Source organism: Rhinolophus sinicus, chromosome 3 (assembly GCF_057876585.1).
Source record: "Rhinolophus sinicus isolate RSI-liver-muscle chromosome 3, RSI-T2T, whole genome shotgun sequence".
NCBI lineage: Eukaryota > Metazoa > Chordata > Mammalia > Chiroptera > Rhinolophidae > Rhinolophus > Rhinolophus sinicus.
In genome coordinates this window covers 11904098-11918284 of record NC_142503.1, presented here as the reverse complement: position 1 = coordinate 11918284, position 14187 = coordinate 11904098, and the positions used below count along the sequence as shown (strand labels likewise).

General features: G+C 35.9%; 1 long non-coding RNA gene across 2 annotated transcripts in view; it reads right to left on the bottom strand.

The window, feature by feature from the left end:
• The window catches only part of LOC141570726 (uncharacterized), a 34728-nt gene extending 29019 nt beyond the window's left edge, over window positions 1-5709 (bottom strand). Inside the window, exon 1 of one of the 2 annotated variants that reach the window (XR_016020599.1) lies at window positions 5432-5709. This is a non-coding gene — a long non-coding RNA (uncharacterized LOC141570726). The remainder of the gene's footprint in view (window positions 1-5431) is intronic. The other variant, XR_016020598.1, reaches the window with a different exon arrangement.
• Between the last annotated feature and the right edge of the window lie 8478 nt (window positions 5710-14187).

Genomic DNA, 14187 nt, shown 5'->3' with positions numbered 1-14187 from the left:
TAATAATCCCGTTGGCTACATTTAAAGTTATAAAGGAAAAATCCGGAAAACAAACGGTAAAGCATAAACTTTTTCATACTGTGTAAAGGACTTCGATGATCTCGGCCCAGTTTCCTCTTCAAACCTCATCCCCAAACACACTCCCAAGTACATCCTGACCTTCAGTCAACAGAACGTCCATGAAATATGCCCTTTATATCTCTGCATTTTGCATTTGCTGTTGTCTGTGTCTAGTGTGTCCTTCTAGCGCTGGACTCTGCTCTACACTTATCCATCCTACAAGGCTAAGATCAACCACTTCCTTTGCCCTCAGCCTCGCCTCATCTCCCCAGGAAGACTTACAATCATCGCCCTGTGATGCTTCTGTAAGTGATTCCATTGCTTGTTTCTCTGTCTGACTTCTTCATCAGATTGAGTCCCCCAGACCTTAAATACAAGGACAATGTTCTATTTTTCTCTCCATCTCCAGAGTAGCACCTGACTCGTAGTCTGGAATCACAAATATTTGGCAGAAAGATGAGTGAATGAATGAATGAATGAATGAATGAATTTTTGCCTTGTTGATACCAAATCTCCACAAATATGATATATGACAAAATATTTTTAGATATTAAAAAGAATCTCACTAATTTAGACAAAGTACAATGAAGTGTGCTTTTATGAGTAAAGAATCAGTTTTTTTTTTAAATGAGGAGAAATTTTTCTGCAAACGAAGTCTTAAATGCAGCTTCTCTTGTAAGCCTGAATGTCAACCCAGCATCCAGCTTGCTGTTCCTGCTCATTCCCCGTCTCAAAGCATTTCTACCAAAACCACAGGCTTCCAAGAGCAAGGCTTGAATTTACTAGGGTGCACCTATTACACATTTAATTTTGCCTTCCTACTTCCCAGTACATAGTAATCACATAAGCAAGTGTTTGTTGAAAATGACCTTTTAGATTAGGAGATAACACTAGCTAGGAAGTTTGGGGCTTGGTATTTCTCTGTTGATCTGCTTTTGAAGTCTTCCAATTGTTTCCGAAGGTGACCCTTGCTGCCAAAGGACGTTTCCCTGGTAACAGGGATGACTGCTTCCAGCATATAGAAAAAAGGCATCTCTGTTTGTTTTATACCTGACTACCACCCAGAGATGCTATATTGCTTCAAAGAAAGCAAAAAGTCCTCATTTTTAAGTATCAGATCAGCTCTCCAGTTCATGGGCTGCACATGGTTCTGGAAAACAAGACGTGGTGATAATTATCCAGCAATAGTTTACTCATCTCATGAAAAGGACACAGTCTCTACATGGATGCATTTTCATTCTCCTTCCCTAATTGTCCCACATGTCTGCTTATGCATGCACACACACATACTCTTACACATATACACACACATGCACACACACACAAACACACAAATATACACACATCATTTCTTTTTGTTTATTTTCTGCATTAAAGCTTTTTGCTTGCTATCTGTTCTCTTCTTTCTGTATAGTCTCTATTTTACTTATTTTCTATTTCCAGTAATGGCTTCTTTGCACATCTGTTTCCAACATCAACCAAATTACAAATTGGAGTTAAGTATCAACCTATATGTCCCAAAAAGGCTTGGTTGGAGCAACTGGCCTTTGATCAACTCACATAACCCCATATTATTGCAAGATGAGATGGAAAAATAAAATAGGCCTTCAAATTAATGTTGTTTATGATCAAGTCACCTATAATTCACATTTACTCATATATTCTTCTAAGTGATATAGAAACATGTTATTTTTTATGCTTTATGCTTCCCAAAAGCAATCTGAGAACATTTTTCTCGCTATCAATGAGACGTCTTTGTGCCAATTTCATACAATTGCACAGTCATATGACAAAATGGCTGGAAAACCTAGTGTCAGACATATCTCCATATTAGTGGAATTATTTTGTCTGGATTTTATACTCACAAAAGGGGAGAAAATTAATGAGGTTGTATAGAGTTTTGTTGGGAAAAAAATTATTCCTAAAGAATGCTTTCAGATATCATTTTTGTGCTCATTTTGGTAAGTAAATAACTAAATAAACTAGATTTTTAGAGTAGATAATGGCATATCAAAGATTCAAACTCATAGCTCAATTTTTTCAATGTAGAATATACAGAATCCTAACAGGACCACTAAAAATCACAATGACTTTTTTTATACTGAAAGTATCCATGGAATACAATTTTTAAAATACTACTCAAAACGTAGTGTTATAAATCTACAGATCTAAAATACATTTTATTCTAATAAATTCAGAAATTTAGATCTGCAATGGCTCTTAGAAATAATGTAATCCCTTACTTTACGTATGAGAGAATGAACACCAAGAAACAGTAAGAAATCTGTTCCTGCAAAATGATCTCAGACCTTGGATGAGTATCATACAGTCTCCTGATTTTTATTTGCTTACGATATAAAATGTTCACCAGAAAATAGTTGAAAACAAGAATTACATTTTGCTGTTCACTGTTTTATTTTATAACATAATGCTCAGCTTTCAGCAATCTCTCTAGTAAATTATTTATGCATGTGGCGTCCGTTAAGGAATGCTTCCAGCTAAAAGGAACAGAAAACACCATTTTGGGTCACTTAATAAATATTGGTCTATTTTTCCAAAATAACCAGGAGTCTTAAGGGGAGCAGCTGGCATTGATTCAGTGGTTTTAGCATGTTAAGGTTGGTATTTCTGAAATTCTCTTGGGATTTTATCATTGCTGCCTCATAGTCACAAAACGGCTGCAGTAGCTTTCATCTTCAAGAAATAAGGAAGCAGGAACTATGCCAGCCATGTCTTTCCTTTATATCAGGTAAACAAGATCTTTCATAGAGCTCTTAGCAAGTTTATGCTCAGGTTTCAATGTCCAGAACTAAAGAATATGGCCACTTTCACTGCAAAGAAAACTAGGAACATGAGAACTTAGTTTTTTCAACTGTTTTAACAGAAATGACAATGGATAAGTAAATTTGAAATACCTGAGGGTGGGCTAAAAAAGATTAGGTGCTTATTTTTAGATAGCTAAATGATGACTAGGTAGACAGATAGGTAGATAGATGATAGATGACAGACAGACAGACAGACAGACAGACAGATAGCTTATAGATAGAATGATTATAGAAAGAAATTAGGAAAGAAACAAAGAAAGAAACCAAGAAAGAGATCAAAAGAGAAAATAGAAAAAATGCATCCCACTGCAATCTTAAAATAGAAAAATGAGGTATTCCAAACGAGAAACAGAGGTGATGTGAAGCTGCAGACAAATGTTTCCCAAATGCCTTCCTGGGTGGGATCTCAAAGGCACGCTCGGTGGACTGGTTTCACTAGTAATGAAAGCAGGCCACACAGAGGTGTAGCAATCTCAGGGGACATTAAGAACTTGTGTTTTATAAATTTAATTTTAAAACTTACCATTAAAAAATGAGCAATTTACCTTTAAAAAAAGAAAGAAAAAGAAAAGAGGAGAACTTGTGTGTTTTGCCCATTGGTCGGCCGAGGGAAGCTCAGGGTAACTTTTGCTAAGAATCTTAGCCACTTGGCATTTGAAATTTAAAATCATTATACTGTGCGAATAATTTAAGATAGTTTTTGCACTCTCTTCTTAACACAGAATCTGAAAGAACATTATTAATTACAAACTGTTTGTCATTTGACTTTAAAGTCACTTCCAAGTACTCTGGAAGTGCTTGTAGAAGCTCTTTCTTTTCCTTTGGGTCAGCATCACCCAATATGAAAATCAAGTGGGCCAGATGAATTGCTATAGAATCAAGTCAGCAGGTTTAATTTCTCAGTCACCCTTGCCCCTTTCTCCTCCTAAAAACAAGTGTGAAAGACTGTGCTACTTCTTTGTCCTCGATTCTGTGATAGAATGTAGTAAGCTCCATGGTAGAGGGTCTAGCCTCTGAGTGGACCTCATGTGTCTACAACGGTGCCTGGTACAATACAGTCATTCAATAAAGAGTCGTCACCTGAGTAGGTCAAAAATATTTATTTGTAGACTAATTGCCTACTCAGTACATAGTATTCTACGTTGAGGTGAAATGCAATAGATTCTGCAAAACTACTCCAACATGAGTTGCACAGAATTAGAGATGGACATCAGATCCTTCTTCAGAAAATAGCTTGTTGATGAAAAAGTTTAGACTATCCATGTCTTACGAGTGAGAACCACATGCTTATCTTTCTGTCTCCATTGCCAAGCCCAGTGCCTAGCACATACTAAACATTTGTAAAATTAATTGCAATCAGATTTCATATTGAGTGATTACTAAAGTGGTGGCAATCAATATTTTGGTTCATGCCTTAAAATAATATTATATTGGCCTGTTTTCAATGAACATTCAACTCTTGAACTTCATTCTTAAGAATGTTATTCACAGTCCAAAGCATTCATCTTTCCAACCAAAAGGCTAATGAAAACCTGAGGGGAAATGCATCACACCCAAGTCAGAGTTGAGCATACATTCACGCGAGCAGGCACACACACTGCTGTCACTTTTTCTCGTATCATTCTGGGCTTGTGAAATACATTGCTCTCAAAGAGAAAAAAAGAGTACAACCAAGAACACTAGTGGGAGGGTGGGGTGCCAGTTAGCTCGGTCGGTTAGAGTGTGGTACTCTTAACAACAAGGTTGCCAGTTCGATCCCCACATGAGCCACTGTGAGCTGCACCCTCCACAACTGAATTGAAACAACTATGTGACTTGGAGCTGATGGGTCCTGGGAAAACACACTTAATTAAATAAATTAAAAAGAAGTTTTGTTTTTTGGTGTTTTTTTTAAAAAAAGAACACTAGTGGGTTTGTCTCTAAGAATCCAGAACTAAATAACCCTGTGAAGAATGAGATTCTATAAAATGTGTATCAGTTTGTATCTGCGCAATTCCAAACACAATCTATAATTGGTGTAAATGAAGGTAATATATTTCTCAATGGCTGGAGGATTAAAAACATTGCTTTTTTAAAGTTACCTCTTATATTAAGACTCAAACCAACCTTAAAGCAGAGCTCACTATTAACCCCACAGTACACACGATTTCTACAGCCGATCACCAGGTAAGATTATACATAGTCTCAACAAGTCAGATGTTGCATTACTGAAAGACTTTTAAAATGGGCTCTACTCTTTCAGTTGTGATATTTTTATGGTTACGTGCAAGCTTAGCTAGGTGAGCCTGATCACATGTCAATATCTTATGGGTGTAAATGTACACATTTTTAAAAGCACTATAATTCCTCTAACTCATTGATTTCAGCAAAGAAACCAGAGAATCTCAGTACCCTTCTCGTGTAACTGCAAGTACAAATATATTTTGTTCCATGACAAAAAGGAACAAGAACAACAACAAAAAAGATTCAAAGGAAAACATACAAACAAAAGACAGAGAAATAAGTCAGTTGGAAAACAGAAGGCTGAAGCATTAATTGAACATTACCTTTTTCTCACAGTGAGGAAAATGCATCATGGTCATTTCTGTCTTTTCTCACACTGCTGATTTAAAACCCCCAGCTGAGCAGGCAGCTGTGCAGAGTAAGGAACTGGTGAGCTCAGCAGGAGTCCTGCATCTTAGCTACTCCCAGAAATTCATGCTTTCTTTCAGTTGCTGCATCGTCATTAGTAACGCCAGAAATGTGAGATGTGGTCGTCTTTTCTGTAGCAGTGCTACAAAGATCATAGTGACGTGTCTTTAAAGATTTCAAAAGCCTGAGCACCCTCTTTTGATTGTTACTTATTTTCAAAGTAGCCTCCAAAGAGCAGGCATTGGCTACTTTTCAAAGTATTAGAAATTCTGGAAAGCTTCCCTTCATCATAATGTCAATGGAATAGATGGGAAAACAGACATGAAAGGTGAAGCACATGGGAAAAGGGACGATAAGGTTGCTTTTTTACCCTTCCAATTAAAGAAAACAAACATACACACACACACACACACACACACACACACACAAAACTTGACTGTTATACTTCAATTTTTTCCCTACATTGCAACAATGAAAACCTTATCTTAAAAAAAATGAAACACTGTATCTCATGCCTCTGATAAAAGTAGCAATACAAAATTAACTGCAACCTAAAATAGAGCTACGTTTCTTAAAAGCCCTTAAAAATTGAATTAATTTATTATCTGTTTCCATACAGTGACATTAGAAATGGTTTATGAAATACTCTGGAAATAACTCAAAAAATAATTACAGGGAAACTACTGGACAACAGAATGGCTGCAAGATATGACTGGTGTCACAAGATTGTCATAAATGAATAAAGCATGTCATTCAGAGCTAGGAATTCTAGCTAGCCTTTCAAGTTAAAGAAAAAACAACTGTTTATGCTTCTAAAGGTATGGTAGATTTTAAATATATTTTTTAATGTATATATAAAAACATATACAGGTATTCATGCTTAATGTGTAAAATTACATTTACATGTATAAAATATGCATGCATGTCGGTATGTGTATTCAAGGACATTAGGCTTCAATGTCTAAAATACTATGTTTCAATACTTTAAATAATTATTGAAATATTTAATATGAAACTTGAACAGTAATTTAAAATGCATATTTTATTATTGAGTACATTTCTGTTATTACCTGAAAGCAACAATCAGATATAAAAGTCAGTAAAAATAACTGATAAAGAGGAATATATTATAAATCATTTTAGGAGCATCTTTTATTTACATTTAGTTAATTTTATAAGTCAATTTTGGGAAAGATGTAGAGCGGAAAGATTAACATTTAGAAATCTTTATTTACCTAAGCATATGTCATCCAATAGGTATTTATGACAATACACTTGGTGTCTAGAATTTTATAATGCTAACTTAAAATCAAGATTACACAAAACAAAAACTTAGATACATACCTCATGGACATGTGTCTTTCTTTCAGGAAGTCTCCCTTGTTTCTCAAATGGATTTCACCAAAAATATTTGGGAAAATAAAAAACTAATAAGTTTTCTATTGTTGCATAGCAAATACATATCTACAAATTCAGTAGCTTTAAAGCCAAACAAAACACAGTTATATCATTTTGGTAATTTAAATGCACTAATTTTATAAAGAAGCATGCAGCTCAAAAATCTTGCCTTAGCATGATTATAAGAAATTTTCCTTATTCATTTATTCATTTACAATATCTATTACTGTGATTTCTGCCAATAGTTGAAATTGTTGCCCTAAAAAAATTTATTCATAAATTTTGCTTACTGGAACACTATTTATAAAAATATTAAATATTTAGTTTTAGTCTCCACCAGTATATGAAAGGCTATCCAAAAATGCTAGTCTGTATAGGAAAATGAAGACAATGCATGATGAGAAATGGAGTAGATAATATCTACAATAGCAACATATTAGAGATGCATTTTTTACCATTCCCTAAATAAGTTACCATTTCCTAAATAATTTCAGATACAAGACATGTAAAAAAAAAACAAATCGACCTCACGAATAATTATAGAAACTCAAATAAGTTAAAAATTGTATTCCACTTTTGCCTACTAAATAAATAAGTTTTAAAATATGAAATTTACAACAACAATGGAGATATAGTATCATATGTTACTGTCGATAGTTCAAACTGGTTCATGGCAATTTTGGCAGAAAAATAATATCAATAGAGCGATCAAAGGAAAAACCGACCACAAGTTGATACTGACGGCCCTCTCTGGGATCTTTTTTTCAAAGTTAATTTATAATGGTGCTCAGCATATCACATCATAGAATGGGAAAAGTGGAAAAACTAAAAGTCCAACGATAAATAAATCATTTCAGAAAGAGAAAATCAGTCCTGGCTGTGGGCAGTTAGAGCAAGGCTGTGATGAACAACACACACAAAACATCAACACTCATCAACTTGTTTCAGGCGTGGTTGTGAGCAGGTCTGAAACAATACAGAGGCCAGGACACTCAGCGACCGCAAAAAACAACTAAACAACCCCTCTTTGTACGAACCCAAGTGACTACTACTTATTTACCAATGACAACGCAGCATTGCTTTAATCTTCCCACATCCTACAGAATAATTGCCAAGGTAGCCAATCCCCAAATTGCCTCTGATTTCTGATAGCATCCAATTCAGAAATGCCCCTCTTCTCTTTAAGCCCTACTTAGAGTCACCCAGCACAAGCCCCATCCTTCCATAAACCTTCTCCCAAATCCTCCTGCTGAGACGTGGACAGTTCCTCTGGAGAGAACCCTTCCCTGCTGCAGCACGCTGAATAACCTTACTTTGTTTCACTCAGATGTGTTCTCCTGGCCTTTGGCCGGTGGATTTCCATTAATTAAACTGTGACAGTCTATTATGTTGAGTATTACACAGTCATTCTTATGGCATACAAAATGGTAAAACACGATAATTACGTGGAAAACATGTCAAGAAAATATATCAGGTGCTATGGTTAAAACACTGGGTTTATTCATGTTTTTCCTCCCAGTAATTTCTTCCTTACTTTCTTCTCCATTTTCATAACTTTCTTAGAGTTAAGTAAATTGTATTTGTAATAAAAATCATTTTGGTAAACATATGTAAACTAAGAATGTCTTAGTCTGTTTGGGCTGCTATAATAAAAATACCACAGACTTGGTCACGTATAAATAATAGAACTTCATTTCTCACAGTTCTGGAGACTGAGACATCCAAGATCAAGGTGCTGGAAGATTTAGGGTCTGGGAGGAGCCCACTTCTTGGTTCATAGATAGCCAGTTTCTCACTGTGTCCTCACATGGTGGAAGGGGTGAGGAAGCCTTTTAAGGTCTCTTTTATAAGGACCATAATCCCATTCATAAGGGTTCCACCCACATGACCTAATCATCTTCCAAAGGCCCCACCTCCAAATACTGTCATACTGGAGATTATACTTCAACATATGAATGTTCCAGAGACACAAACATTGAGTCTATAGCAGTGACGAAAACAAAATCTCTTTCCTCAGTTACGTGGGAAAGTTCAAGAATATATCTTATGCACTCATTTTCCCCTCTATTCATTCAGCAAGAAATAAATGTGCACATAATCATTAATTGATACGTATTATTAACTGACTTGTGGTTCCTAAGTTAATAAACATAATGATTGATAAAATACGAGCACATAATTCGTTTATTGATTGATACATGTAATGAATTAATTTATATGCATCAGTAATTATTTGATACATATAACAATGCAATAATTCACTGCTTTACATGTTCATTAATTTCTGTTTTCTGTCCATTCATTTATTACTTCATCAAATATTTATTGTGCCTCTTTAATTTTCCAGAGTTAGGGTTAGGTGTTGGTGAGGTTGAGTTGAACACGATTAACTACCTACTAGGAAGAAGCTCACTCTGCAATGGGGAAGTAGAGAAGAAATGTCATTAAACAGGGGGACACATACTATATTCTCATACAGATGATGCTATGGTAGCAGCGTCCAGAGGACACTTACTTCCTCGGGCAACAGATGGTGAGAGTGGTCAGGGGTGATTTGAAGGACAAGGTGCTGCTTACCAGAACGTCTTAACAAGTCTGTGTTTGTCAGGCCAAAGAGAGAAGGAAGAGGATCCCAGGCTGTGTAAGAGTCTATGATTAAGAAGTAAAACGAGAAAGAGAATCAATGAATGCTTCACAAGATTAGAAAAGCTAAGATCAATGTGGATGGAATCAGTGAGGGATTTGTGAAGGAAGTGGTACTTGGCCTAGATCTTTGAAAATGAAGAAGGTACAGAGGGAGAGAAACAAGATTCATCCTGGAGTGATGACATGAGCATGTGTTCTAGTCTGTGAATGGTAGGTGACCCGAATTGGAATAGGATAGTTTGCTTGTGTCACAGAGAGCCATCAGATAAATTAGGAAACAAAATTTTAATTTTCAGGCAATCGTTCTGAGGGCCATTCTATGAATTACGAATTAAGTCAGATCTCACAATGTGACAAACCATTCCTACAGGAATGAACAGTTGCTTGCTGCAGTATCTTTTTTAAGCCAAAGGAGGTTCACACAGGAAGTTGGCTGAAAAGCTTAGATGAAAACTTTCTGATCTAATCCAGTTCTTTCACGAAGACACCACCTGTCTACTAGGATTGCCCTCACAGGACTACAAAGAGATTTCTCTGATACACTGCTACATTTTTTATGTTCTCTTAAGTCTGAGTTGGGCCAAAAATGATAAAAGTAGGAGGAAATGCTTCTTTGAAATTAACCAGCTTAAGTAAAAAAGGAAAGAAGATCAGTCAGATTTTGATGGAGAAAATTTATGCCAAGTTCCCAAGGCATAGAAATGCAAAGTGCGGGGAAGGATACATTTCAAACTTTAAAATGTGTCTAGAAATGTTGCAGGGATGGATACATATGGCAGACAAACAGAACACATGCCAAAAGAGGCAAAATGAGTGCGAGAAGGTGTGAAGATTGATCTGTGCATATGGGGAACATTAGCCAAAGAAAATATCTGTGTAGGCAATGGGCCACATCTGTATAGAAAAGAGCCAGTGGAGAAAGGAGTTTTGAATATGATATGAATCAAGAACCAGAAAAATTGAAATTTGACATTTTAAGTGATCTTAGATTCTATCTGGTTTTCAGTCCCCGCTCTGATACTAAATGTCTTTTACTTCTTTGTCTAGAACCATCCCTTTCCTTTTTTCTATACCATTGGCATAGAACATGTGAAGGAAGCCTGTTTCTTATGTACAGTTAAAATGTAGACATATTTAGGAGGAATCAGAAGTCAGGACCAAACATTTATTTTGACCTATTTAATGTTTAAAACATATCCTTTTTTTTTTTTAAATTAATGATTGGATAGTCAGCACTTATTGGGGGAAAATCACATAAAAATGCAATAGAATGACTCGTGTATTATGGAATTTTTAAAATATAATACACATTGAAAAGTGTTATTATTCTGCAAAGGTAGAAAGCATAACATTATTAATGTCCAGTTTCAAAACTGTCGTATTTCCAGCGATAACTCTGTTCACATGCATTGATCCATGACAAAGGTATTTTCACAACATTTCAATATCATCTTATTTAAAAGCAAAAGCTCATCTGCCAACTTGGTTTTAATGTTACATAAAATATATCTGATGGGATTAATTATATCATGGTATATAACAAATTATCCCCCAAATTTGATGGCTTAAAATAACAAATATTTATTCTCTCACAATTTCTGTGGGTCAGGCACCCTGCTGCTTAGCTGGGCCCTCCGTCTCGTGGTCACTCGTGAGGCTGCAGTGATGCCGAGACTTGACTGAGAGAAGATGTACTTCCCTGGCAACCACCGATTTGGCTTCTGTTTCTATAGGGTTTCCTGTTTCAGACTCCTATATAAAGGGGATCATAAATTACACAGCCTTCTAAGACTAGCTTCTTTCACTTAGCAATATTCATTTAAGATTCATCTACGTCTTCAGGGAGCTTGACCATTGCATTTCTTTTTATTGGTGAATAGTAATAGGACTCCATCTTTAGATATACCACAGTTTGTTTCTCCCTTCACCTTTTGAAAGACATAATGATTACTTCCAGTTTGAGGGGATTCTGAATAGAACGCCCATGAACATTCACGTGCAGGTGAGCAGGCTTTTGTGTGGGCATAACTTTTTCAATCAATTGGGTAAATACCTAGAAGGAAAAATGATGGATTAGAAGGTGAGTCTACATTTAGCTGTATATCAGCTTTTATACTTAATGATATCGATATATACTAAGTTATATAAAATTTTTAGCATGATGTACTTTACATATTTTTATCACCCTTCCCCCTAAAAACCACTGTCTGGTAAACCATAAGAAAATTGGGAGAGAATGAAGTCAACAGATACTTAAGGCAGCATTTCCTATACTGGCTTCTATTGGGGAAGGGGTAGTGCAGGAGAATTTAAATGGGGATAGAAAAACCTCAGTTGTGAAGATGGAAAGAGAATTTGAGGATGTAGCACTGAGGAATGGAGGGAATGTATTTCAGAGCTGAACTTGGGTATTAAAGTGTAGACTAGAAAGGAATGGCAGAGTCTACTTTAAAAAATCATCCTGAGAATGGAAAGAAGTATGAGAAAAGAGAGGCACAGAGTAACTAGGAAGATAAAGTAAACAGCAGGGGTGACGAAAGCATGAAGAGTGTGAGCTGAGGTGCACCCTAATGACTGGGGAGATGAACCCTGGAATCATGAGAAAGATGTGGAATTTGGTGTGACCTGCCTCCCTGCTAATAAACCTAACAGCCACCTCAAGTTATTTGATTGACACAGACCTCAATGAATATTTTTAAGACCAGTTCCTCCGCCATACCTTCACCCTTTTTCATGCCAATGTCTTTTACGAGAATGTTTAAGAACTCTACTGCTCTCTGAATCTCCTCATACTTGCCCCATACCCACTTCTCTTATAGGTAAGGGTTTATTATAAAAGTCATAAATGTAATAAAGAAAGAAAAGGATCCACAAACGTGCCTTATAATCCAACCTTTAATGCAGAAATATGATGTTTAAAATGTAATTTATTATGTATGGCTCCTGAAATGTTCCTTCTAGGAACATGAGAATGAATGGTGACTGAGAAGGTGATTTACTAAAATAACCAAATATAAGAAAATAGGGTTCAGAAACACTTCATCAACAAATGCCATGCCAGTGCTGCAACCATCTCACACAGAGAAAAGCACTGTTCCTGGGTCTTGTTTTCTGCACCTGCTAAAGGCAACCTGTTGACTTTCCCCTTATGGTCTCTGAAACGATGGGAGAACTATTTGCTTCTCAAGGTCCTCTGAGGGTCAGAAGGCAAAATTAGGAAGGTTATAATGGATGCATGTGTAACTATGGTTTTTGTTTCTGAAATACATATTTCCCCTATAAACTTCTACTTTTTCATGAGGCTTGGTTTCTGTTTTGAGTTAGCCTCACTTAAACACGATCAGAATTCTCAATTTTCACCAATATTTTTCAGAACACTGAAATTCAAATAACCAAAATAATCAACTACAAATTACATGCATAATTGAGGTAATATGTAATTTTGGCATTTAAAAATATGTAATGAGCTATTTAACTTCATTTATAATCTTCTAATTAAATAGTAATGACCTTTTTAAGGATGAGCTAATGAGATCTTTTTAACTAATTCTCCACCTCCATCATTCCTACCCTAGGATTATCTATATACACAAATGTGGGTGGGAAAATAATAGAATTTGAGTCCTTTTGTAATGGCTGTCTTGTAATATATCCCTGATATATTTTTACCAACCTGTCACCATTTCTTGATTTCTAATCTACTAGCTTCATATTCAGAAGGCTTCCAAAGTTACCGCTGATATGAGATGAGAGACACAAAAGTATCTATATCTAAAATAACCCAAATTTGTAAGTTAGCTGAGTCTAAAAGTATTTCTCCATTTCACGGAACAGTGACAGTCTGTGGAACATTAAGCAGGTGACATTCAGTACATTAGCAATATAGGATGCTTCTGCCATGTGGCAGAGGCACTAGATCATGGCAGACAGCACCACAGATTTGAGAGGACCCTCAGGAAAAACTCATCAATATGTTCAAAACACATCACATACCTTTTGTGCTCCTTTGAGCTACATTAGCAACCTTCTTAGATTCTATGTTTTGAATTATCTCCCTGACTTAATCCTTGACCTACGAATGCTCCCAAAGGCCTTCAGGCAACAACCAGTTCCATCTCTCCTCTTCTCTTACGCTGACCGGGCATTTGGTCCTCTTATAAGCAGAAGACTCATTTTTCTCCTCCTACTTGATGTGATATGATAAGGCTTTTGTTTTAAATTAGTGAATATAAGTTACTGCAAAATGCTGAACAAGTTCAGTGAGAAAACGATGGCAGTAGAGATGGAACAAAAGGAGGCAGAGGAAAATAAAATTTTAATTGGGAGAATATTGATGGCTCAAAATAATGTCATTTTAAGCCTATTAAATAGAACATTTTTGACCATTTTTTTAAATTGGGAACACTGAAGTCTACAGTTTGCTTTATTTCTGCTATTCTTTTTTTTAGCTGATTTTCCAGTAATTGATCTTTGCACTTTCTGCCACCTCCTACAGATTCTTCTCTTTTATGTTTTGTGTTCTCTATGATATAAACCATCACTTCTCTATGTATTGTCAGGATCCAAATAGAAAGCCAAAAGTTCTATAGAGTGCATACAAACATATATACACATACATATATAATCA